Raw genomic sequence first — 13,784 nt, forward strand, 5'->3', positions numbered from 1 at the left:
TCTTAGATTACTTTGCATTTTCCTCTTAAAGTAATTTAAAAAAAAATTTTTTTTAACGTTCATTTATTTTTGAGAGACAGAGAGAGAGAGAGACAGAACGAGAGGGGAGGAACAGAGAGAGAAGGAGACACAGAAACTGAAGCAGGCTCCAGACTCTGAGCTGTCAGCACAGAGCCTGATGTGGGGCTGGAACCCGTGAACCACGAGATCATGGCCTGAGGTGAAGTCAGTTGCTTAACAGACTGAGCCACCCAGGCGCTCCCTCTTAACGTAATTTTGATAGATTATCCCTTACGTTTTTTTCTATTCTCTCTCTCCTTTCCCCACTTCTGTTCTCCTCCTTCCCTCCTTCCGTTCCTCCTTTCCCTAGTTTCCCCTAATTTTTTGGTAAAGCTGTTTTATATATTTTTTGAAATATATTTTATTTTTATTTTTTTAAGTTTTTTTTTTAAGTTTATTTATTTGAGAGAGAGAGGGTGTGAGAAGGAGCGGGGGAGGGCAGAGAGAAAGGGAGAGAGAGAACCCCAAGAAGACTCTGTGCTGTCAGTGCAGAGTTCAACGCCGGGCTCAAACTGTGAGAATCATGAGATCATGACCTGAGTCGAAATCAGAAGTAGAATACTTAACTATTGAGTCACCAAGGCACCACTGAAATATATTTTAAAAGAACAAAAACAAACTCTCTACCCTGGTAATATTCACCTTGTGTGCTTTTAGCAATGCAAAGGGACCTCATTCACTCACACACTCTCTTTCTATTTCCTATTTAGTTTATCTTGTTTGTGCCTTGAGGCAGCACGAAAAGATCTAAATCTTCACTAATCTGTTCAACCTCCTCCGAACATACTCTTCATTCTCTTCTAGAATTGACAGCAGAATATCAGGTGCGGTGTTCAACTGTGATGTGTAATGTGAATTACACATCATTTGTACAACCGCCAGGCGCTCTCTTTGGATGGGGGCCTGAGGCACTGGCGGGGAAAGGATTCACCCAAGTTAGACCAAAGGAGATAGAAGTTTATTGAGCACATCACAGGGGAGCTGCAGGCAGGACAGCAGAGGAGACACCATCGCTATGAGGTGGTGTTGGGGGGGGCCAAAGTTAGAGGGCGGAGTGAGAGAATATGGGGATTACTGACTTAATGTAAATAGCCTATTGGTTAGTCGCTTATTGTGTTTATTTGTATTCAGTTTGGTGGGGTGGGTGCCATAGGCCCTTTTGCCTTACTCAAGTTTCCATTACTCAAGCCTGTTGCCTAAAAGCAGCCTTTACAAAAACCACAACAGAAAATAATGGGAATTATCTCTTAATAGATTTCAATTGCCTTATACTGCTAAGTTTTAATAAAAAGTTTATCTCTCCTTGAAGAGAGCTATATACCTCATCATGGTGTTCTCTCAAAGTGTTTATGAAGATTAGTGATACTCATACAGTGTGTAGAACACTGGCTGACATAAAGAAGTGTTCAAAAATGTTAGTTGTAGAAGTTCCCAGAAGGCACGTGTACAATCGATCAAGATTTTCTGGTTATATTTACCCACACCCTCATTAAAAGAGTACTATTCTTTTGCATTTATTTTTGTGACATTACAAATTAATAGAAATTCTATAAGTGTCTGATTTGAACTCAGTTCAGCAGAAATATTACTTTCTTTCATTGAGAAACTCATCCATGTTTGGTAAACATAGTTATATATCAAAAACAAAGAGGATTCTTTAATTGCAGGTCAGCTCAAATATTCTTAAATTTTTTTTTTTTAAGATTTTGTTTTATTTATTAAAAAAAATTTTAATGTTTATTTTTGAGAGAGAGAGAAAGAGAGAGAGAGAGAGAGGGAGAGAAAATGCAAGCCAGGGGAGGGGGGGCGCAGAGATAGAGGGAGACACAAAATCCAAAGCAAGCTAGAGGTTCCAAGCAGTCAGCACAGAGCCCGAAATGGGGCTTAAACCCACGGACTGTGAGTTCATGACCTGAGCTGAAGTCCGGAGGCTTAAGTGACTGAGCCACCCAGGTGCCCCTTAACATTTTATTTTTAAGTAATCTCTACACCCAATGTGGGGCCTAAACTCACAACTCCGAGACCAAGAGTTGTCCACTCTTATGACTGGGCCAGCCAGGCAGCCCAAATACTCTTAAATTGTAAAGTAATTAGTTCAGGTTCTTTTTTTGCCAGGAAATAAAAGATGAACAAGACAGACATAAATGTCTAAATTGTTGCTAAGCTGGATTTTTACTTAATACCACGTCTGAAAATATTTCACCTGTATTTGAGGAAATTTTATGTTCACATTAAACAATTTACCCAAGTTAACAGATAGGAGGAGACCTGTAGCCAGACTCATAAAGCTGAGAAAATAACCATATCAATGCCAATGTTATTTTACTTAAAATCTTAAAGGTATGCCATCACATATAAGGATATAAACTAGGGGTGCCTGGGTGGGTGGCTCAGTCGATTAAGCATCCCACTCTTGATTTTGGCTCAGGTCACAATCTCACGATTCATGATATTGAGCCCTGTGTTGGGCTTTGAGCTGACAGCTTGGAGACTGCTAGGGATTCTCTCTCTCCCTCTCCTCTGCCCCTCCCCTAATGGTGTTCTCTCACTCTCTCATAAACAAACAAAAACAGACAAACATACAAACAAAGATTTAAAAAAATCTAAATTGGAGTGCCTGGGTGGCTCAGTCGATTAAGCATCCGACTTCAGCTCAAGTCATGATCTCTCACAGTCTGTGAGTTCAAGCCTTGCGTCAGGCTCTGTGCTGACAGCTCAGAGCCTGGAGCCTGCCTCAGATTCTGTGTCTCCCTCTGTCTCTGCCCCTCCCCCACTCACGCTCTGTCTCCCTCTGTCTCTGAAAAATGAATAAACCTTAAAAAAATTTTTTTTTAATCTAAACAAAATTAAATTTGCTTTTTAACAGAATGTTTTTTAATCACTGTATCACTATTTATTTCTTTGAAGAATATTTCCAAGCACATATTTGAGTATGTGCCAAGTTGAAAGTCCCACTCTTATGAGAAATGAATCACGAAACAAAGTTCAAATGAAAGTTTTGCAACCCTAGCCACAGCACATTTAAGGTTGGAATAGTTAAACACAAAGGAAAATTTCGAGGGAATGTCTCAGTGAATGAAAGACAACTCACAAGAAGTAGAGCCCTGTAAGAGCATAAAAGTATGAAGAATTTCCTACTTCCAAAAACATTTCTTAGTCTAGTTCTATCAAAACTGTCATGCACTTTATATTCGTAGTACAAATAGTTAATGAGTTACTTGAAGAAGTTAAACAATCGTGTAGAATTGCAAGCCTCAGGTCATATTCCACCATCTAGCTCACTATCACCTTACTGGGAAATTAAGATCTCTTAGAACTGTTCATTGACTTCACAGTAATAAATTTGCAAAAGCCTGAAGTAAACAAAGTGATCCTTAGAAAGCCAACGCAATTTAGATGTTTTTCATAATTTTAACAGGTATATTAGTGTCAGCAATTTGGTGAAAAATAAAATCAATTATCAGCTCTGTTAGGTAAATCTCCTGTAATCTTATGAAAAAGGTCTAAATAACCTGGCACATTCAGCACTTTATACTCAGGAACATCAATAACTTTTCCAAAATGTGCTAGCCATCCAAAACTTAACTTCAACTTTCATGATGAGAAATACAAGTAACTTTTTTAATTCTTTAATTAATTCAATCATTTTCTAAGTGACTACTATGTGGCAGGCATTGTGCTGGGTAGGTGATACAAAAATGTTTAAATATAGCTCCTATCTTTACAGAGCATATACCTAGTTAGGGGAAAAGAACCATAAACAGAAAAGTATAATAATATGATATGAAAGTATATTATTTGCAACTTTATTAAAGGCAACATTTGTACTGGTCTTTTACTTTCTGTTTTCATTAAAATTAAATTGACATAGCAAAATTAACCATTTGAAACTGAACAATTGAGGGGTGCCTGGGTAGCTCAGTAAGTTAAGCATCTGACTCTTGATTTTGGCTCAGGTCATCTCATGGTTCATGAGTTAGAGTCTCGTGTCAGGCTCTTCCCTGAGCATGGAGCCTGCTTAGGGATTCTCTTTCTCCGTTCTCTCTGCCCTCTCCTGCTCGTGCGTGTGTGTGTGTGTGTGTGTGTGTGTAAATAAATAAACATTTAAAAAAATGAACAGAGGCACCTGGGTGGATCAGTCTGTTAAGCATCTGACTTTGGCTCAGGTCATGATCTCACAGGTCGTGGGTTCAAGTCCCACGTTGGGCTCTGTGCTGACAGCTCAGAGCCTGGAGCCTGCTTCAGATTCTGTGTCTCCTTCACTCTCTGCCCCTCCCCACTCTCACTCTCTCTCTCTCAAAAATAAATAAACATTAAAAAAAAAAAAAAAACCTGAACAGTTCTGTGGCATTTAGTACATTCACAATGTTATGCAATTACTATCTCTATCTAGTTCCAAACGTTTCCTTTTCTTTTTTTTTCTAGCTTTATTGAGATATAATTGACATACAATATTGTGTAAGTTTAAGGTGTAAAATATGATGATTTGATATACATATATATTGTGAAATGAGGTTGGTTAACACACATAAGGTAGTGAACAGAGCATCATTTCATATAGTTACTTTTTTGTATGTAATAAGAACTTTTAAGATTTACTCTTAGCAATTTTCAAGTATACGATACAGTTTTGTTAACTATAGTCACCATGCTGTACGTTAGATCCCCAGAACTTGTTCATCTTACAATGAGAAGTTTACGCTCTTTTACTACCTTCACTTATTCTAACTCTCATCCCCCCACCACCCAAGCAATGACCAGTCTGCTCTCTGGATGTTAATCCTTTATCAGATATATTGTTTGCAAATATTTTGTTCCATTCCATAGATTGCCTTTTCATTTTTATTTTTTTTAAGATTTTATTTACTTTAAAATTTTTTTAAAATGTTTATTTATTTTTGAAAGAGACATAGAACACAAACAGGGGAGGGGCAGAAAGAGAGGGAGACACAGAATCTGGAGCAGGCTCCAGACTCTGAGCTGTCAGCACAGAGCCCAATGCAAGGCTCAAACTCACAAACTATGAGATCATGACCTGAGCTGAAGTCAGATGCTTAACTGACTGAGCCACCCATGTGCCCCTTTAAGATTTTATTTTTAAGTAATCTCTACACCCAACGTAGGGCTCAAACTCATAACCCCAACATCAAGAGTCATGTGCTCTACCAACTGAGCCAGCCAAGCACCTGTGCCTTTTCATTTTATGTTTTAATGATAAATCATTAATCACAATTCACAAGTGCTAATTCTAGCATGATAAAAATAAGTAAAATAAATAAGGTAACACCCTTGGTATACTATTTATTTGCTACTAATGCTAACGTCAGGAGATTCATATATATTATAAATTATTCTGAAGTATCCTATGGGCTTCTAAAATCTTTAAGGGCTCTAAAGGTTTTTCAAAGCCTTTTTTGCTAGAAAAATATACATAACTAGTTTAATAAGCAGTCTCCTCTCAGTACAGCATAAATATAAAACTTCTATTTTTCTAAATGACTTCAACGCTCCTCAAAGTCCCAATTCATCTCTTAATGACATCTCAGTCAGAATCCAAGCTTCCCAGTCATATTTGGTTATTTAAAATTCAGCTTAGGGGCGCCTGGGTGGCTCAGTTGGTTGAGCATCTGACTTCAGCTCAGGTCATCATCTCACGGTTCATGGGTTTGAGCCCCACATCGGACTTTTCACTGACAACACGGAGCCTACTTTGGATCCTGTGTCTCCTCTCTCTCTGCCCCTCCCTCGCTCACACTCTCTCTTTCTGTCTCAAAAATAAACATTAAAATAAAATAAAATAAAATAAATTTCAGCCTAGTTTGACCCACTAGGTCTGGGTTCTGCTCATCCGAGAGTCTCCCTTTCCCGATGTTAGCCAGTTTGTGGCCTGAGAGACTTAGAATGGGAAGGAAAGCTCTGTGCTTTCTTCTTGTTATTGGACATCTCGCCAGCTAAGTATGGTAAGATGTTCTTCAGCACAACTCTAATAAAATATATACTGTGGACTCTACTATTTGTTTATAGGAAGTCAATGAACTCATTAACATTTTAGTATCTACCATTATCAACCAAGGCTTTCAGTGATATCTGTCTTGTATGGACTCAGAATCAACATTTCATAATTTGAAGCACGTGGTTGCCTCTTTATAACTTTATAGCACTGTTCATTCAAGAAATGTTTGTGGATTATCTACTCTGTGTCAGACACTGTGTTTACAAACCATAGCACAAGGAACAAATGGGTTTCTTTTGAATATATTATTTTTTTAAGTTATACACATAGTCCTAGATTACGTAGTGTAAGCAGATATTTTCTTTCCTTTTTTTTTTAATGTTTATTTATTTTTGACAAAGAGAGCATGAACAGGAGAGGGGTGGAGAGAGAGGGGGGCAGAGGATCTGAAGTGGGCTTTGCACTGACAGCAGAGAGCCCAATGTGGGGCTCAGATTGATGAACTGTGAGATTATGACCTGAGCTGAAGTCAAAAGTTCAACTGGCCAAACCACCCAGGTGCCTCTCTCTTTTTTTTTTTTTTAAGTTTATTTTTTATTTTGAGAGAAAGAGCACATACAAGTGCGTGCACACACACACACACACACACACACACACACACAGTGGGAGAAGGGCAGAGAGAGAGAATTTCAGGCAGGCTCCACACTGTCAGTGCTCCTGACAAACCATTAGCTCATGACCTGAGCCAAAATCAAGAGTCCGAGGCTTAACTGACTAAGCCACCCAGGCGCCCATCCCTAAGCAAATATTTTCTTTTTACTGATGCAAAATCTAAGTTGTTTCTAACTATTTCACGGTTCCCCCTGGGATTGATAGTTCAGGTTGACTTAAACTGATCAATACTATTAATAATAGCAAACATACTTAGTAGGTACTATGTGCCATTATCGTAAGTGATTTACATGTTTTATTTAATCAAAGTAATAATCTGATGAGCTAGTTAGTAATATTATTCTCATTTTACAATGAGAAAACTGAGTGTGAATAGTCATTAAACTAGCTTTTTTTACTTATCTGCTAAGTAAGCCTTGACCTCTGATTCAAAAGCCAGCTGAGCTAGTCCAGCTGTCCAACTGGAGCCATGTTTTGAATCTAAGCTTTGCCCCTTACTAGCTTTGCAAGTTGTTCACCTTTCTGTGTGTCAGTTTCCCCATCTATAAAATGGAAATAACCACTGTGCATTTCTTATAAGTATTGTGAGATGAATTAAGTTAAAATAAAGCATTAGAGTCAGAGTATACTTGATAAAAAAAAAAAAACCTTACATATTACAAGCCCAATACCCCTTATCAGAAATCTATGAGGCTTGATGAGTTTTAGAATTCATAATTTTTCAGATTTAGAAAGGTAAATGAGAGTAGATAGCAAATTTTATACAATATTTTCAGCAGAGTCTGGGAACCTCCCTAAGGCAAATAAATGAATATACCTGATTTAAACTTATGAATTCATACGAAGTGGAACAAATGACTATAAGTAATTTGATTTTGCTTCAATTGCTTCAATTCAATTCTGAATCTGTCACTCAATTAGTCTATGGCAAACATCAAAAAGAACTTTTGGTTTTTACAGCTTATGAGATTTGAGAATTTTGGTAAAGAACCTGTTATTAACAAGTGATATAACCTAACCCATAATGGTCAGAATCATTTTTACTTCAGGGTTTATAATTTCAAATAGGACTTAAAGGAACATTTCCCGTGTAAATTCTCTTTACTGGTTACTTGGCAGAATTTAACATTCAATGATATCATTTGACAACCAATTTCATTTCATCTGCTTCACAAAAGGTGTCTTAATTGTGTTTCCATTTCAGAAGTTCTAAAAGACATTTTAAAATCATTGTAAAATTTCGACTAGCTACCCAATACAAAGCTTTTGATTCACATTTAGGTTTCATTTTTTGCCTTGAATTTTAAAAAGCCATTTAAATGCTTCCTAAACCTTAATCATTTTGGTGCAATAATCTGAAAAGACTTTAAGTCACAACAATCATTCAGAATAGACTGGATCTTATTGCAGTTAACATACAGCTTCCCAAATCTTTATGATTTAAACAATAAATAAAAATAATATAAAAAATATTGAGAAATTGCTCAGTGGGGCATCATATTTGAAAATTAAAGTTACTGGAAATATGTTTTGGCCAATTGACATATTGATTAAATTATTTAAACCAAATCATCTGAAGCTAATGTTATTGATAGTCATTGCTGAATAGGAAAAAATAGAGGATTTTTCTTCATACATATTAATATTTTATAGTTTTAAGAAATTAGTATATACTATAGGAAAAAGAATTCTTATACATCTTTATTTCTGGGTAATTTATTCTTTTTGCTGCAGTTGCCAATATAATCTTTAAAAACTTTTTTTTCTTCCAAACTAGTTATTGGTGGTGTGTAGAATCCCATTTACATTTCTATATCCCATTATAACTAAGGTGGACTTGGCTGATCTCAAATAGAGATTGATTTTATGGGTCTCATTGTGTCCCCCACCTTCCCTTCCCTAGGGTGTTTTTATTTTTTATTCATTTTATATTTTTATTTATTTAATTTTTAAATGTTTGTTTTTGAGAGAAAGGAGAGAGAGAGAGTACACGCACAAGTGATGAAGGGGCAAAGAGAGGGAGACAGAGAATCTAGAGCAGGTTCTGAGCTGTTAGCTCAGAGTCCAATGCGGGGCTTAAATCCAAGAACAATGACATCATGACCTGAGCTCAAGTTGGACACTCAACCATCTGGCCACCCAGGTGCCCCCTTTAGGGTGTTTTTAAAAATGAGGAATGCCTGGGTGGCTGTCAGTTGAGCATCCAACTCTTGATATCCACTCAGGTCCTGATCTTGTGGTTGTGAGACTGAGGCTAAGCCTCCAGGGGGGCTCTGTGCTGAGTGTAAGCCTGCTTGGGATTTTCTCTCTCCCTCTCTCTCTGCACCTCCCTCAGTCTTTCTCTCTCTCTCTCTCTCTCTCTCTCTCTCTCTGTCTCGAATAAATTGTTTTTAAAAAATATATAAAATGATAAACAGTGCTTATTATCTCTTTTCCTATTTTTATTAAAAAATTTTTTTTAAGGTTTTTATTTATTTTTAACAGAGAGAGAGAGAGAGAGAGAGCGAGCATGAGCGGGGGAGGGGCGGAGAGAGAGGAAGACACAGAATCTGAAGCAGGCTCCAGGCTCTGAGCTGTCAGCACAGAGCCCAACGTGGGGCTGGAACTCATAGACTGCGAGATCATGCATGACCTAAGCCGAAGTTGGATGCTCAACCGACTGAACCACCCAGGCGCCCCACTTTTCCTATTTTTATGGTAAAATTGTTATAAATTGACCTACAAGTTTGCAGTCCACCTTGTGTATATTGTTTTCATATCAATTATTTCCCAAATATTGTTCATGTATTTTAAATTTCCTTTTTGACTCAGTTTTTATTTAGAAGAATGTTTCTTTGTTTCTTAATTTTGGACCTTTCTTTTCAACCACAGGCTAATAATTTTGATTTTGTATGACTTGGCATGTGTCCTGTCTTAATGTTTATTATTTTATGACCAAGACAAAATACAATTAACATTAAAAGAATCAACTTGTATCTATATAATACATAAGTTTTATATTTCTTTTGTGGGTAACTAGGACACTTTATATTAATCAGATTTTTGTTTACCATTCTGTCTCTTCTCCTTTTTCCCACCTGCCTTTTAAATTTTTTTCTGTCTGAAGATCTGTGCATTGGTCACCTCTCATATATTTTTTTCAGACATACGGCTTTGGGCCAAGATGGTGTAACTTATGGGGTGCCTGGTGACTCAGGCAGTTAAGCGTCCAACTCTTGATTTCAGCTCAGATCACGATCTCAGGGTTGTGGGATCAAGCCCCATGTTGGGCTCCACACCCAGTGTGGAGTCTGCTTAAAATTCTATTTCTTTCTCCTTCTACCCCTCCCCTGTGCTCACTCGCTCTCTCTCTCTCGCTCTCTCTCTGTCTCTGTCAACTTAAAAAAAAAAAAGAAGTGTAATTTGATTTGGCTATTACTATTTTTGAGCAATGACTCAAAGTTGTAGGAGTGGGTAGAAACTACTACTGTTTTTTGTAAAATATGTCATACATGTCATAGATTAAAAATCCTTGGGGACTGATCCTTAAATAGCCCGATTTGGCACGTTTCAACAGCAGTGGTAGTGTAAACCATTTGGATAAGATATTCGGTCAATTTCTGTCTAATGTATAATACTTGGTTCTAGACCATACGGTCCTAACACGTTGACAGGAAGAAAGAATCACATTTTACCAAAGTCCAAATACATGAAATCCAGTGTTTCCTCATCACTAATGGTCTGACACCATCATAAAAGTTAATTAATTAGTACAGTAGGCTTTGTCCTTTTTAACCATCAGGATTTAGTCTCACTATACTTTAAGCTCTTCTGGATTGTTATATTACTCGATTGCCTGATAAGCTCTTATCTAGTGGTTACTTAGGTATCCTGGTTTATCTTGCCAGTTGACAATTAATAGGACTCATTCCACCTATCTTCATTTAAAAAACAAAACTAAACTAAAACAACTGGTATTTCATTTAATTCTTCAGCATCAATCTTCAGAATTTTCGTATCCATAAATCCTCCAAAATAATGGCCAATCTCTGCATCTGCTCTGGGTTTAGGTGGCTTGAGACATTATCACTATGTCACTCCTCATTCCTCGCTATTGTGCTCTCTTTCCAGGTCATGTTACTCAGGGAAGCTTTAAAATATACAATGAGAAGAAAAGGAGAGAAACATGAGCAGACCTAGTGGATTACAAAGGACTGGAGAAAGTAGGTCCTTGATCTTCTCCTTACCCAGAATATTCTCCTTTAAGTCCTGATAAATCTATCCCAAGGAAAGAATAGAGGAACATCCTTGGGGTAGGCAGACCCTGAAGCCATAAGTCAGTTTGGGGGTTTGAAACCCACTTACTGAACTAATGTCAAAACATTCGAGCAATTCTCCTGGATTAAGTTAAGAAAGTCTTTTCCCTTCTACCATCTAATAATAATGGCACCATCTCATTTAGTAATAACTAAAAAAAATTTTTTAAGTTTGCTTATTTATTTTTATTTATTTACTTTATTTTTATTTTATTTACTTTTTATTTTACTTTATTTTATTTATTGCAGTGTGTATTTATTTACTTATTTATTTTGAGAGAGACAGAGAGAGTGTGATCAGGGGAGGGGTAGAGAAAGAGAGAGAGAATGTAAAGCAGGTTCTGCATAGTCAGCACAGAGCCCATGTGGGGCTCAAACTTACAAAACCATGAGATCATGAACTGAGCCAAAATCAAGAGACAGATGCTTAACCTACTGAGCCACCCAGAAGCCCCAATAGTAACTAGTTATAATGTGCCATTTCATTTAATTCAGATAAACATTTAATAATAACTCAAAACATATTTGAGATTTGAGTCCTTATAAGGGCCACTCATTATTTTGAAGATTTGACAATCATTTATTTAAATCATCTTGGCATCACTGTTATTATCACTGTTTTGCAGATGAGGAAACTGAGGTTCAAAAAGATTAAGTAAATTGCTCAAATTCTATAGCAGGATGTCTAACTACTAAACTCAAAACCTTTTAATATCATTTATTACCTCTCTAATCTCTGTGTAATATGCCTTAAAGAGCTAGAAATCAAAACTACACCCTTTGGAGCAAGATACAGTAAAATATGAAGCTGAGTAAGTGGCCCTTATTTGATGTGTGTTTTTCATATGTTGTAGTTACACAGGGAGTAGATATTAGTCTTTTGTAGTTTGGATGCACACACAATTACTCTGAAATCCTTGCCTACCATTATCAAGATATTGCTTCAAACACTCTTTATGGGGTATGGAATAGGCATAAGAAGGGAGATATTAGGGGCGTCTGGGTGACTCAGTCAGTTGAGCATCAATTCTTGATCTCAGCTCAGGTCATGATCTCATGGTTCGTGGGTTCGAACCCCGCACCGGGCTCTGTGCTGACAGTGTGGTGCCTGCTAGGGATTTTCTGTCTCCCTCTCTCTGCCCCTCCCCTCCGCACTCTCTGTCTCTCTCAAAAAGAAATAAACGTAAAAAAAAAAAAAAAGAATCGAGGGTTGCCTGGGTGGCTCAGTCAGTTAAGCGTCCCACTTTGGCTCAGGTCATGATCTCATGGTTCATGGGTTTGAGCCCCGCATTGGGCTCTGTGCTGATAGCTCAGAGCCTGGCACGTCCTTCGGATTCTGTGTCTCCCTCTCTCTCTGCCCCTCCCCTGCTGGCACTCTGTCTCTCTTTGTCTCTCAAAGATGAATAATAAAAAATAAAAAAAAATTAAAAAAAAGGAAAAAAAAGAATTGAGATATTAAATGTTTAACTTAGGAATTGGTGTTAAAGTAATTGGGTTTGTCTGGTAAAGTTGGAATGATACTAAAACAATATAGAGTGATTATTCAATTCAGTATACCTTAGGAGTCTGAAAAAATTGTTTTTGGGTGCCTGGGTAGCTCAGTTGGTTAAGCATCTAACTCTTGATTTTGGCTGAGATCATGATCTCATAGTTCGAGGGATCTAGGCCCACATCAGGCTTGGTACTGACAATGAGGAGCCCGCTTAGGACTCTTTTGCTCTCCCTCTCTCTCTGCATTCCGGCATGTGTATATGCATGTTCTCTCTCTCAGAATAAATAAATAAACTTAAAAAAAAGTGAATGGCCTCACACATCTTTTAAAAAATTGCTTTGAACTATAATGCAGAACACATTTACCCTATCACCCATTTTATTATCCAACAAAAAATTATTGTCTATTGAATGCCAATCATCATCTAAATCCTGGGAAAAATGGATTTAAAAAATAAACAGGGTTTAAGTAGGCTAATTTTTTTTTTTTACCTATAAGGTGATATTTTTGCTCCTGATTACATAGAATTAAGATGAAATGATCAGCACTTGTGAACATTTAGTTAATCCATTTAAATAACAATGACTGCTAAACCCACTTTATCAAATACTATGAAAAATGTGATTTCAGTATTATTTTAAAATTTATCTGCTCTCCCCACTGATTTTAAATATTACCTTTATTGCATACTAATTATCCATATATACTTGGTTTTCTTTCTCCCTCTCTTTCTTTCTCTTTTGATTCCTGTGTCAGCCTCACAATTTATGGCTTTATGAAATGGTTCAACATTTGGTAAGGTGCATCCCCATTTCATTAATGATTCTTTTTTAAACGATGTTTTATTTTATTTTATTTTTTAAAGTAATCTCTCTCCCCAGGTGCCTGGGTGGCTCCGGTCAGTTAAGAGTCGGACTTCTGCTCAGGTCATGATCTCCTGGTTCATGAGTTCAAGCCCCGCGTTGCACTCTGTGCTGACAGCTCAGAGCCTGAAGCCTGCTTTGGATTCTGTGTCTCCCTCTCTCTCTCTCTCTCTGCCCTTCCCCCACACCCACTCTGTCTCTCTCTCTTTCAAAAATAAATAAACATTAAAAAAACTCTATTTAAATGTAATCTCTCTGCCCAATATGGGGGGCTCAAAATGACAACTCCAAGATCAAGAGTCATGCTCTACCAACTGAGCCAGCCAGAAGCCCCATTCCTATACAAATTTTCTTTAAAGTTTATTTATTTTGAGAGAGAGAGAGAGAGAGAGACAGAAAGAGAGAGAGAGAGAATGTGAGTGGGGCAGGGGCAGAGAGAGAGGGAAAGA

At 37.3% G+C, this 13,784-nt stretch overlaps 1 long non-coding RNA gene across 1 annotated transcript in view; it reads left to right on the top strand.

Moving 5' to 3' along the window:
• The window catches only part of LOC125918899 (uncharacterized), a 69,299-nt gene extending 55,760 nt beyond the window's left edge, over positions 1-13,539 (top strand). Inside the window, exons 3-4 of the long non-coding RNA XR_007456608.1 lie at positions 10,796-10,887; positions 13,354-13,539. This is a non-coding gene — a long non-coding RNA (uncharacterized LOC125918899). The remainder of the gene's footprint in view (positions 1-10,795; positions 10,888-13,353) is intronic.
• Positions 13,540-13,784: the final 245 nt, after the last annotated feature.

Source organism: Panthera uncia, chromosome B4 (assembly GCF_023721935.1).
Source record: "Panthera uncia isolate 11264 chromosome B4, Puncia_PCG_1.0, whole genome shotgun sequence".
NCBI classification, from domain to species: Eukaryota; Metazoa; Chordata; class Mammalia; order Carnivora; family Felidae; genus Panthera; species Panthera uncia.